Source organism: Arvicanthis niloticus, chromosome 13 (genome assembly GCF_011762505.2).
Source record: "Arvicanthis niloticus isolate mArvNil1 chromosome 13, mArvNil1.pat.X, whole genome shotgun sequence".
Classification (NCBI taxonomy): Eukaryota; Metazoa; Chordata; class Mammalia; order Rodentia; family Muridae; genus Arvicanthis; species Arvicanthis niloticus.
Window position 1 is genome coordinate 2,825,777 of NC_047670.1, and position 14,218 is coordinate 2,839,994.

Consider the following 14,218-nt stretch of genomic DNA (forward strand, 5'->3'; position numbering starts at 1 on the left):
GAAGAGGCACAATCTCATTTTTAGTAGTTAAGTGATATAATCCCCTACATTTTTAAAGGTCTTGACACCAGTATACTTTCCAGTTTATGGCTATTACAAATAAAGCTGCCGTAAACATAGTGGAGCACATTGATTGTGTTCTTATACTGTACTTTAGGCATCTGCATTTTGCTGGAGTTGTAGGCCAGATAATGGAGGTTAGGGTACCAGACTCTGTTGTTTCTGCCTCAAGCAGCAGATTGGTGGGGAAATGTTCCAAACTCTTAGATATTGGGGTCTCCACAGTCTTATATGTCATAGTAGGAGAATTGTGTGGTCTCATTAGGCTCCTCAGGACCAAAGAGAATGCTCAGAGGTTAACAATGGAGTTCAGAGGTCTGAGTGCAACTCAACTCTGCAGGCTGTGTTATAGGCAGACCCTATTGGGAAGGGATTGATGGAGCAGGGTTCCATGCTGTTGAGCCTTTGGGCTCAGATTATTTCCTCAGGGAAGCAGGATGCTCTTAGAGTCCACCAAGTCTCCTCCAGACTGAAAAGAGAGTCTAGAGCTAGACATTGGGGATCAGGGGACAGAATGCAAGTCAGCTCTACATATTTTAACCCAGGGAGACAGACGAGGCATAAGTTAAATTTTTCAAAAGGTGTACCAGTTATAATTTTATATCATGAGAATTTAATATACCAAATAAAATAGTGATACATCATTCTTATAAAAATACATAAAAACATAGAAAAAATTAAAAGTCATGATGATCTGATTAGTTGGTGTTGATATTTTCTAACTGCAAGTACAAGGGCGTTAGGATGTTCAAGTGAGTGGTACGAATATAGTTGAAATATTTGGATATAGGAATGTAGATAGATATGGAGAGTATGACAATGAATAAATGTTTTTAATAGAGTAGAAGAGGACAATCACTGAAACTTAACAAGTTTATGTCAAAAAGAAATTCCACATTATGATAAGATAGAGATAAATGATTATGGAAGTAGACTGGGAAGTTTAAGCTGAAGGCATTATTATAATTCTATTACAAGGAAATATGCCTTATAGCCATACTTATCTCCTTAACTACTTAAAAGTTTTGTTTTCTTTCTAATATTCATTTATGGAATGAATTCTAACATTTTTATTTATTTTAAAAATAATTTTAATATGTTTTGTCCTTTATTTTTGGATTTGTGAACCTTTGAGCTCACAGTATACACTGTTTTGTGCTCTACAAGAGATGCAAATTTCGTGTTTGAGAGAAAAATATGTGTGTATATATATATATTTTCTTTTTTAATTTATTTTTATTAGATATTATTTTTACATTTCAGATTTTATCCCCTTCCGCCCTTCCCCCCACTACCCACCTCCTATCTCAACCCCCCTCCTGCCCCACCTACCCCTCATCTCCCACCTCCCCACACTCAAATTCCCCACCACTAGGTGTTCATCCTTCATGGGACCAAGAATCTCTTCTCCCACCTATGCCTGCCAAGGCCATCCTCCCCTTCATGTACAGATGGGGTAATGGGTCCCTCTATATGCTCCCAGACTGGTGGTTTAGACCCTGGGGAGCTCTGGTTGGTGGTATTGTTGCTCTCCTCATGGGACAACAAACTCTTTCTGTTCCTTCAGTCTTCTCTCTAACTTCTCAATTGGGAAACCCTTGATCAGATCAGTGGTTAGCTGTGAGCATCAGCCTCTGAATGTGTCAGCCTCTGGCAGACCTCTAGGGAGACAGCTGCCATCCACATCAGTGTCTACCTTTGGTGACTGTACATGGGATAGATACCCAGGTGGAATGGTCTCCAGATGGCCCTTCCTTCAGTTTCTATCCCACACTTTGTCTCCATATTTGCTCCCTTGAGTATTTTTGTTACTCCTTCTAAGTAGGATCAAGGCATCCACACTTGGTCTTCCTTCTTCATGAGCTTCATGTGGTCTGTGAGTTGAGTCTTGGCTATAGCAAGCTTTTGGGCTAACACCCTCTTATCAGTGAGTAAATACCATGTGTGTTCTTTTGTGATTGGGTTACTGCACTCGGGATGATATTTTCTAGTTCCATCCATTTACCTAAGAATTTCTCAAATTCATTATTTTTAAAGCTGAGTAGTACTCCATTGTGTAGATGTACCACATTTTTTGTATCAATCCTCTGTTGAAGGACATCTGGGTTTTTTCCAGCTTCTGGCTATTGTAAATAAGGCTGCTATGAACATAGTGGCACATATGTTCTTGTTACATGTTGGAGCACCTTCTGTGTATATGCCCAGGAGTGGTATAGCTGGATCGTCAGGTAATTTCAGATTTTATCCCCTTCCCCCCTTCCCCCCACTACCCACCTCCTATCTCAACCCCCCCTCCTGCCCCACCTACCCCCCATCTCCCACCTCCCCACACTCAAATTCCCCACCACTAGGTGTTCATCCTTCATGGGACCAAGAATCTCTTCTCCCACCTATGCCTGCCAAGGCCATCCTCCCCTTCATGTACAGATGGGGTAATGGGTCCCTCTATATGCTCCCAGACTGGTGGTTTAGACCCTGGGGAGCTCTGGTTGGTGGTATTGTTGCTCTCCTATGCTATGTCCAATTTTCCACCAGACTGATTTCCAGAGTGGTTGTGCCAGCTTGCAAACCCACCAACAATGGAGGAGTGTTCCTCTTTCTCCACATGCTTGCCAGCATCTACTATCACCTGAGTTTTTTATCTTGGCCATTCTGACTGGTGTAAGGTGGAATCTCAGGGTTGTTTTGATTTGCATTTCCCTGATGACTAAGGATGTTGAACATTTCTTAAGGTGCTTCTCGGCCATTCATGTTTCCTCAGTTGAGAATTCTTTGTTTAGCTCTGTACCCCTTGAGTTCTTTGTATATCTTGGATATTAGCCTTCTTATTGGATGTAGAATTGCTAACGATCTTTTCCCAATCTGTTGGTTGCCATTTTGTCTTATTGACAGTGTCCTTTGCCTTACAGAAGCTTTGCAATTTGATGAGGTCCCATTTGTCAATTCTTGATCTTAGAGCATATGCCATTGGTATTCTGTTCAGGAACTTGTTCCCTGTGCCCAGGTATTCAAGGATCTTCCCCACCTTCTCTTCTGTTAGTTTCAGTGTATCTGGTTTTAAGTGAAGGTCCTTTATCCACTTGGACTTGAGCTTTGTACAAGGAGATAAGAATGGATTGATTTGCATCCTTCTACATGCTGACCTCCAGTTGAACCAGCACCATTTGCTGAAAATGCTGTCCTTTTTCCAGTTTTAGCTCCTTTGGACAGTTTTAGCTCCTTTGTCAAAGATCAAGTGATCATAGGTGTATGGGTTCATTTCTGGATCTTCAATTCTATTCCATTGATCTTCCTGCCAGTCTCTGTACCAATACCATGCAGTTTTTATCACTATTGCTCTGTAGTACATTTTCATGACAGGGAAGGTAATTCCCCCAGAAATTTTTTTATTGTTGAGAATAGTTCTCACTATTCTGGGTTTTTTGTTATTCCAAATGAATTTGTAAGTTGCTCTTTCTATCTCTGTGAAGATTGACTTTGAATTTTGATGGGTATTGCATTGAATCTGTAGGTTTCTTTTGGCAGGATAGCCATTTTTAGTAAGTTAATCCTGCCAATCTAGGAGCATTGGCGATCTTTCCATCTTCTGAGATCTTCTTCAATTTTTTTCTTCAGAGACTTGAAGTTCTTGTCATACAGATCTTTCACTTGCTTGGTTAGATTCACTCCAATATATTTTATTTTATTTGTGGCTATTGTGAAGGGTGTCATTTCCCTAATTTCTTTCTCAGCCTGTTTATCCTTTGAATAGAGGAAGGCTACTGATTTGTTTGAGTTGATTTTATATCCAGCCACTTTGCTGAAGTTGCTCATCAGGTTTAGGAGTTCTCTGGTAGAAATTTTAGGGTCACTTAAGTATACTATCATGTCATCTGCAAATAGTGAAATTTTGACTTCTTCCTTTCCTATTTGTATCCCTTTGACTTCCTTTTGTTGTCTAATTGCTCTCTCTAGGACTTCCAGTACTATATTGAATAGGTAGGGTGAGATTGGTTAGCCTTGTCTAGTCCCTGATCTTAGTGGAATTGCTTCCAGTTTATTTCCATTTTTTTGGATGTTGGCTACTGGCTTGCTATATATTGATTTTACTATGTTTAGGTATGGACCTTGAATTCCTGATCTTTCCAAGCCTTTTAACATGAAGGGATGTTGAATTTTGTCAAATGCTTTCTCAGCATCTAGTGAGATGATCATGTGGTTTTTTTCTTTGAGTTTATTTATGTAGTGGATTACATTGATGGATTTCTGAATATTGAACCATTCCTGCATTCTTGGGATAAAGCCTACTTGATCATGATGAATGATTGTTTTGACGTGTTGTTGGATTCGGTTTGTGAGAATTTTATTGAGTATTTTTGCATCAATATTCTTATTTATTTATTTATTTATTTATTATATATGAGTACACTGTAGCTGTCTTCAGACACACAAGAAGAGGGCATCAGATCTCATTACAGATGATTGTGAGCCACCATGTGGTTGCTGGGATTTGAACTCAGGACCTCTGCAAGTGCAGTCAGTGCTCTTAACCACTGAGCCATCTCTCCAGCCCCCTTGCATCAATATTTATAAGAAAGATTGATCTGTAGTTCCATTTTTTCACTGGATCTTTGATAGGTTTAGGTATGAGCGTAATTGTAGCTTCATAGAACGAATTGGGTATTGTTCCTTCTGTTTCTATTCTGTGGAATAGTTTGAAGAGAATTGGTATTAGGTCTCCCTGGAAGGTCTGATAGAATTCTGCAGTAAAACCATCTGGTCCTGGAATTTTTTTGGTGGGGGAGACGTTTAATGACTACTTCTGTTTCTTTAGGGGTTATGGGGCTATTTAGGTAGTTTATCTGCTCCTGTTTTAATTTTGGTACTTGGTATCTGTCTAGAAAATTCTCAGTTTCATCCAGATTTTCCAATTTTGTTGAGTATAGGCCTTTGTTGTGGGATCTGATGATTTTTTAAATTTCCTCAGTTTCTGTTGTTTTGTCTCACTTTCAATTCTGCTTTTATTAATTTGAGTACAGTCTCTATGCCCTTTGGTTGGTCTGGCTAAGGGTTTATCTACCTTTTCTCAAAGAACCAGCTCCTGGTTTGTTGATATTTTGTATAGTTCTTTCTGTTTCTTCTTGGTTGATTTCAGCCCTGAGTTTGATTATTTCCTGTCATCTACTCCTCTTTGGTATACTAGGTTCTTTTTGTTCTAACACTTTCATGTGTGCTGTCAAGTTATTAGTGTATGCTCTTTCCGGTTTCTTTTTGTAGGCACTTAGAGCTATGAGTTTTCCTCTTAGTACTGCTTTCATGGAGTCCTACAAGTTTTGATATGATGTGTTCTCATTTTCATTAAATTCTAAAAAGTCTTTAATTTCTTTCTTTATTCCTTCCTTGACCAAGTCATCATTGAGTAGAGCATTGTTCAGTTTCCATGTGAATGTGGGCTTTCTGTTGTTTTTGTCATTATTAAAGACAAGCCTTAGTCCATGGTTGTCTGATAGGGTACAAGGGATTATTTCAATCTTTTTGTATCTGTTGAGGCCTGTTTTGTGACTATTATATGGTCTATTTTGGAGAAGGTACCATGAGGTGCTGAGAAAAAGGTATATTCTTTTGTTTTAGGATGAAATGTTCTATAGATTTCAGTTAAGTCCAATTGGTTCATAACTTCTGTTAGTTTCATTGTGTCTCAGTTTAGTTTTTGTTTCCATGATCTGTCCATTGCAGAGATTGGGGTGTTGACATCTCCCACTATTATTGTGTGAGGTGTAATGTATGCTTTGAGCTTTAGTAAAGATTCTTTTATGTATGTGGGTGCCCTTGCATTTGGGGCATAGATGTTTGGAATTGAGAGTTAATCTTGGTACATGTTTGCTTTGATGAATATGAAGTGTCCTTCCTTATCTTTTTTGATTACTTTTGGTTGAAAATCAATTGTATTTGACATTAGAATTGCTACTCCAGCTTGTTTCTTGGGACCATTTGCTTGGAAGATTGTTTCCATTCTTTTACTCTGAGGTGGTGTCTGTCTTTTTCACAGATGTGCATTTCCTGTATGCAGCAAAATGCTGGGTCCTGTTTATGTATCCAGTCTGATAGTCTATGTCTTTTTATTAGAGAATTGAGTCCATTGATATTAAGAGATATTAAGGAAAAATGAATGTTGCTTCTTGCTATTTTTTGTTATTGGAGGTGGAGTTATATTTGTGTAGCTATCTTCTTTTGGGGTTATTGGAAGATTACTTTCTTGCTTTTTCTAGGTTGTAGTTTCCCTCCTTGTATTAAAGTTTTCTACCAATTATCCTTTGAAGTGCTGGATTTGTGGGAAGATATTGTGTAAATTTGGTTTTGTCATGGAATATCTTGGTTTCTCCATCAATATTGATTGAGAGTTTTGCTGGGTATAGTAGTCTGGGCTGACATTTGTGTTTTCTTAGGGTCTGGATGATATCAGTCCAGGATCTTCTGACTTTTATAGTCTCTGGTGAAAACTTTTGTGTAATTCTTATAAGTCTGTCTTTATATTTTACTTTACCTTTTCCCCTTACTGCTTTTAGTATTTTTTCTTTGTTTTGTACATTTGATGTTTTGATTATTATGTGAGGAGAGGTATTTCTCTTCTGGTCTAGGCTATTTGGAGTTCTGTAGGCTTCTTGTATATTTATGGACATCTCTTTCTGTAGGTTAGGAAAGTTTTCATCTATAATTTTGTTGAAGACATTTAGTGGTCCTTTAAGTTGGGAGTCTTCACCCTCATCTATACCTATTATCCCTAGGTTTGGCTTTCTCATTGTGTCCTGGATTTCCTGAAAGTTTTGGGTTAGTAGCTTTTTGTATTTTGCATTTTCTTTGACAGTTGTGTCAATGTTTTCCATGGTATCTTCTGCACATGAGATTCTTTCTTCTATCTCTTGTATTCTGTTGGTGATACTTGTGTCTATGACTCCTGATCTTTTTCCTAGGTTTTCTATCTCCAGGGTAGTCTTCCTTTATGATTTCTTTATTGTTTCTACTTCCATTTTTAGATCCTGGATGGTTTTGTTTAATTCCTTCACCTGTTTGGTTGTGTTTCCTTGCAATTCTTTAAGAGATTTTTGTGTTTCCTCTTTAAGGGCTTCTATCTGTCTACCTGTGTTCTCCTTAAATTCTTTGAGAGTGTTATTTATGTCTTTCTTAAAGTCCTCTATCATTGTCATGAGAAGTGATTTTAATTCTGAATCCTGCTTTTCCATTTTGATGGGGTGTTCATGGCTTGCTATGATAGGGGAAGTGGGTTCTGATGATGCCATGTAACTTTGGATTCTGTTGCTTATGTTCTTGTGCTTGCCTTTCACCATCTGGTTTACTCTAGTGTTGCCTGTACTTGCTGTCTCTGACTGGAGCCTGCCTTTCCAGTTATCTTGCTTGTGTCTGAACTCCTCAAGGTCCAGATGTCTCTGTGATCTTTTAATCCTTAGCTCCAGCTGCTCTGAGTACAGTGGTTCCTCTAGGATGTCTCAGGATATGTTTTCTGTAGCTCTGAGTTCAGTGGTCCCTCTAGGATATCTCATGATAAGATTTCCACACAGGAGCAGACCAGGGGTGTATCTGCTCCAGGCAGCATTCCCAGGCAAGGTGTGGAAGGGGAGTAGTATTCCACAGGAACTGGGTTTGGGTGTGTGCTGGGACCTGCTCGCTCCCTGCACCCAGTTATGGCTCTGGGGCAGGCATAGGACAGTGTTTGAGTGTTCTTACCTGCCACTCTGGGTTCAGTGTTCCCTCTCGGATATCTTGGGATTGGGTGTCCACATAGGAGCAGACCAGGCAGGTGAGAATATATATTTTTAAACTAAAAGATTTCATTGAAAATATTATAGTTTATGATGCAAAATGTTTATTAAGGTTTCTTAAAAAATCACTTTTTGGTCAATTTTACTCTGTGGAATATCCTTTGTTTTGTTTGGCAGGTGGTAAATCACTACAGTGCAACTACAATTAATGTGTTTTAAAATAATCATAGTATTGGAGAAGGTCAACTTGAACAGAATATAACACAAATCTACTGAAAAGAAAGATAATGAAATATATGCTCTGTTTTAGGAGACTGAGTCACTGGCATCAAAAGAAAAAATAAAGACAAAATTAAAGATCCAAATACAAACAACAGGTATAAATGAAGGTAAACAGAAAAATTATATCAATGGTAACTTGTTTTTCATTTTCTTAAAATACAAGCCATAGAACATTGCATATATTCCAGATTCAGGGATTTGGATATCCTCGTATATATGGGTACAGACTCAGAAATATTGTGTTACAACTGCATTTATTTGACAGTTGACCAGTTGTAAAACTGTAAAGTTGAATCCATGTATACACTTTGAATTTTCCTTGAATCCTTTCACTATTTATAGGTTTGCCCATTCATTCAGTAAAATCAATGCTATTGCAGGATAAGGACTTAGAACACTTTGAACTATATAATTTACACTGATCATGATTGAACTAATACAAATTAGTTCAAATATTTTTGATCTTTCAGACCTGGACTTAAATTTTAATTTAAAAAATTCAGAAATGCAGCTATGTCATAACCAAGCATCCATTCAGAATACAATTTTTAACAGTTGCCTATCAATTTATATCAGAGTATCATCATCAAATTACAGAAATAGAAAAAAAAACATTAGATTTGTAATGTTTTTTAAACATTTGTAAAAATTTTGTTTAAAATATGAGTATTACTCTTTTAATCATTTATTCTAGAAATATTCACTAAGTGATTCCAATATTCAGTTGCTTGTATTTAGGTTAGATAAAATAAGTTCCTATCTTGGAAGCTATTTTTCACTCTCTAGTTTTGTAATCTTGCACTACTTAATGAATATGCCACTTGATCTCAAAAACAATACTCATTGCATCTAACAATGACAGACACAAAGCATGGTTACTACTCACATCAGCTTCAAATAACAGTGAATCTGGAATGGGGCATCTTGATCACTTATAGGATGAGTAAAGCATAGAGTAAAGACCTCATAGAATTTCTGGCTTTCATTTCCCAAAGATAGAATAAGAACAAAATCCATCTAATTAAAAAAGCAAAAAAGGAAATAAAGGAAAATCTAGATCAAAAATAAAGTTTGTTCACAAAAATGCATGTCACCCACTATTCTCTGGATTCTGAAGGCAGCTACCACAAGTCACAAGGAAATAATTTGTTCTGGACAGGCACACACACACATGTTCTTGATACTGAGATCAGAAAGTAAAGTAAACTCACAATGAATTTATAATAAACAGTATTCATTACAATTCACATATAAATTAGGTTTTATATAAAAATATCTAGCTCTATTTTTATGTTAAGATAATTTATGTGAACCCCAGTTGTTTTGAACATAAATGTATGTATTTATGGCAGATGTGCTGTACCAATGAATGCTTTTAACTCATTCAAATTCTGCTAGGTTTTCAGTATGATCTTTTAAAGAAGAGCTTATTTTCTTGTTTGATTGCTTACATTTTTCATTTTACAACTGTGCACCAATCTTTGTGCCAAATATGTTTGATTTCTCATTATATTGTTACAAGAGTCTCTGCTTGGCTTGGTCACACATCTTCCCAGTGGAAAGGGAATATAATTCAGCGGTAAAGCATTTGCTTAGAGTTTGTGTATCACTACAATCAGTTTTTATATAAACAACAACTACAACAATCATCATCATCAGCAACCGCAACAACATGTGTAAAAGTTGTTTCACTTGTCCATGAAAATGACTTAATCTTTTTTTTTTTTTTTTTTTTTTTTTTTTTGGTTTTTCGAGACAGGGTTTCTCTGTGTAGAGATCCATAGCTTCAGTGAGATAGAAACAATAATTTTTTAAAAATATAAAATACCCTTCAGACAAAAAACAAAAACAGCAACAAACAAAAACCCTAAGGCCAGATAAATTCAGTACAAAAAACTACCACCATATCTTCATAAATAATTAATGCAATCACTCCTTCAATTACTTCACATAATAGAAACAAAAGTTTCAGAAGAAAGAACAAGCAGAAGAGGAAGTTTAACATATGTAAATCAATAAATGTAGTTTATAAACATTTAAAACAAAAGTTGCATGATCATCTCATTGAATGCATAAAGTTTTTTTTTTTAAATGAAATTCAACATCTATTTATGTTAAATTTTCTGGAGAAACAAAGGACACAAGAAACATAGAATCATAACTCAGCATAGAAAAGTGATTTAAAAGAAGCCCATAGAAAATATCAAGGTAAATGAAGAGAAACTAAAAGCATTTCCCTAATCAGGAAAGAGACAATTTTGCCCATTCTTTCCATACCTATCTAACTTACTAGCTGAAGTCTTATCTAGAGAAATAAGACAAGAAGTTATTAAAGGGATACAAATAGGAAATTAGGAAAACAAAGTATCTATTCACAGATGATAATGATTTTATGTATAAAAGACCCTAAAATATCCACCAGGAAATCTTGACACTTGATAAACAATTTCAGTAACATCCAAAATTACTGAAATTACTAAAAGAAAAATATCAACAGCCTTCCTACATGCAAATGACAGTTTGAGAAATAAATTAGAGAAACAGTACTTTTTATAATACCCTCAAAAAATAACTTGGGTAGCTCTAAGTAAGCATGTGTAAGACTTGCATTATAAAAGATTCAAGACATTGAAGAAAGAAACTGAGGAAGATATCAGAAGATGAAAATATCCCCAACACCCATATTAGAAAGATTAATAGAATAAAAAAAATCTTATGAAAATCAGTCACTAGATTGAATTCACTCACTATCAAAATTCCAACCTCATTCTTCACAGATCTTGAAAAGACAATTTGAGCTTCATATGCAAACAAAAACAAACTAGGACAGTTAAAACAATCTTGAGTAATAAAAGAACTGCTAGAGGTATCACCATCCCTGATTTCAGGTTGTTCTACAAAGCCATAGTAATAAAAATAACATGGTATTGACATAAAACTGATATGTTAAAGAACTGAATCAAATTGAAGACCCAGACATAATACCCCAGGACACCTGGTATTTTTGTCCAGGAAACCAGAAATAAATATGGGAAAACAGCATGTTCAACAAATGTCGCTGGTCAAATTGGATGACTGCATGTAGAGGGACACAAATAGATACATATTTATCACCCTGGATTAAACTCAACACAATAACGGCTTTCAAGATAAGACCAGATATTTTGAATCTAATAGAAGATAAAGAGGGTGATAATCATGACGTTACTGTTTGTGGTGGTTTGAATATGCTTGGCCCAAAGATTGGCACTATTAGAAAATGTGGCCTTGTTGGAGTAAGTGTGTCTTTGTTGGAGGAAGTGTGTCACTGTGCAGGGTGAGATTTGGACCATTCTCCTAGCCAGCTGAGGACATTCTTCTCTTTTTTGCCTTTGAAACAAGATGTAGAACTCTCTGGTACTCTTGTGCATGCTTCCTGAGATGTTGCCATGTTTCTGCCTTGATGATAATGGACTGAATCTCTGAACCTGTAAGCCAACCCCAATTCAATTTTGTCTCTTTTATGAGTTGCCTTGGTCATCATGACATTTTACAATAATGAAAACCTAAGACATTGACATGGAGTAAGATTTTCTTTACAGGACATCAACAACATGGAACCTTGTGAAACTGAATAGCTTCTGTATAGCAAAGAACACCATTTTTGGAAATGTGGCAGGCTACAGAATGGGAAGTATGTACTAGTTACAGATATGTTAGAGAGATAACATCTAAAATATATAAACAACTACAATAAAACCTAAACCAAAAACAAAACAAAGAATCAACTGGAAACAAAGAAAACAAATAAACCTATTAAAATATTGTAAGGAAATATGCAGAGACTTATCAATAAATGAAACACCAATGACTGGAAAATACACTATAATGTTAAAAATTATTGATGAATTTTTAAAATAAATCATAGATCACTCCGACAAGAACATGGGGGAAAGGTAACACTTATTTACTGCTGGTAGAAATACAAACACAGAGCCACTAGTGAAGTCTGTATGGCTCTTCCTCAGAAAGCCGAGAATAGAACTTTTTCCTTGTGATACAGTTATACTACTGTTGGACTTATACCAAAAGACTATATTTTCTCTTATATTTATGTTGTCTTTAGACAACAATCTTCATTACTGCTCTATTCATGATAGCCAAAAATTAGAAACAGCTTAGATATCCATCATCTAAGGAATAATAAATAATTAAAGTGTGGTACATTTACGCAACTTAGCTGTTAATCATTAAATTATAAAAATTTCAGTTATTTGGATAGAGCTATAATAAATTATGCTGAGTGATACAACCCAGATCGCCAAAGACAAATATTATATGCTTTCTCTTAATTGTGGTTGTTAGCTTGAAAGACTTTGGTCAGCATGGTATAACTTGTATAATGACAGAGGTTAGATGTAGAATAATGGACTAGGGAGGACTAAGGGGCGGGAACTCACAAGGGTTGGGGAACATACAGTATTGTTATGGAAGACAGATGAGACTAGAATAGGATGATCAAAAGAGTAGGGAGAGAAAAGAGAAGGAAAGAAAAAAATATAGCAAGTGAGACAGATCATACTAAGGGCCATTTGAGGGATCATTTTTAAGCCTACTATTGTAGAAGATCAAAATATACACATATATGAAAGAAATATAAATGAAATCACCAAATCTGTTAGGATATATCTTTAGCCATATGTTAAACCTCTTTTTACAGGAATGGGTTATATCTTGTTGAATCATTGGCCAGAGATATCCTATGGAAATGCCAAAGCAACCCAGACTGTTGCCATGTCAATTGATTGCCCTCTGCAAACTGATGATAAGGCACTGAAGGCAACACTTAACACATGTCATTGAAATAAACTATCAAGCTTGTGACTAATTAAAGTGTTTATGAAACCAGAATGAACTCTGCTCACTCCTAGAGGACAAATGTAATCATCAACTCAGCTATAAACCCTAAAATCCACAGTGGTGACCTGCCTGCATGATGTGTAGGTGCAGTGGTTCCAAGAACAATTTAGGAGTAGCCAATTGCTCTCTAATTGGCTATAAGTCTCAATCCATGACTTGTAATCCATGTCTGAAGTTGCTTTTGTGGCCACGAGCCTGTGACTATTAGGCCAGAGACCCATGAGAAAACCAAATGTTATTGCTAAGGTAAAAAAAAATTGTAGCAATAAAATGACTCATAAGGACAGTCTGCTGTACCCATAGATTAGTGTCTCAGTCAGTCGCCATTATCAAAATTTTCCCATGTAGCAGATGGGAACTAACACAGAGACCCATAACTGGGCAACATGTAGAGAGTAAGAGATTTTTGAGTACTCATCGCTCTCATCAGGAATCAGGGTGCCATGTAGAAGTTGAGGTACAAAGAAAAAGAGCCTGAAAGGCTGGATGACATCAAGGAAAAACTGTTTTTTATATAAAACAGGAAAGATACATTTGAAGCCACAGAGACTATGACAACATGCACAGGGACTTCAATGATCTAAACCAGATGGAGTCTCAATGATGAGAATGGAAAATGGACACAAACTTCCTCCATGAATCACAGAACTATTGGCAATTAACAACCACTTACAAAGTGGAATCCAGTGGAATCTCATAAAGTCTCTTAATCCCATTTAAGTGTAGGCCCTATGCCAAGCAATAGGTAGCCAATGGAAAACAAAGTCAATAAAATGGTATTTTAGAAAACTTCTTGTATCATATTTATTTGTCTGGATATTTTTTCTCTTATTGGCCTTTTGAGAGTATATTATTATTTTTGATTTTGTTTTTAAAAATAGGTTTTATTTTTAAATACAAATTTTAATGTGTGTTTCTTTGTTTTTTCTTTTAAAAAATCTAATTCTGTTGTTGGTTTATGACACATACAGAGAGAGAGAGAAAGAGAGAGAGAGAGAGAGAGAGAGAGAGAGAGAGAGAGAGAGAGAGAGAGAGAGAGAGAAGAGTTTGGAGTTTGGTGTGTGGAAAAAGAGGAGGATCTGAGAGGAGTTGGAAAAGAAAAAAGCATGATCAGAATATTGTATAAATACTTACTGAATACAAAAGAAACAATTGATCTATAACTGAAAGTAATCACTAGTGTGCCTTCTTTCTGATGCTTTGTACCAAAGTCAGCTGAG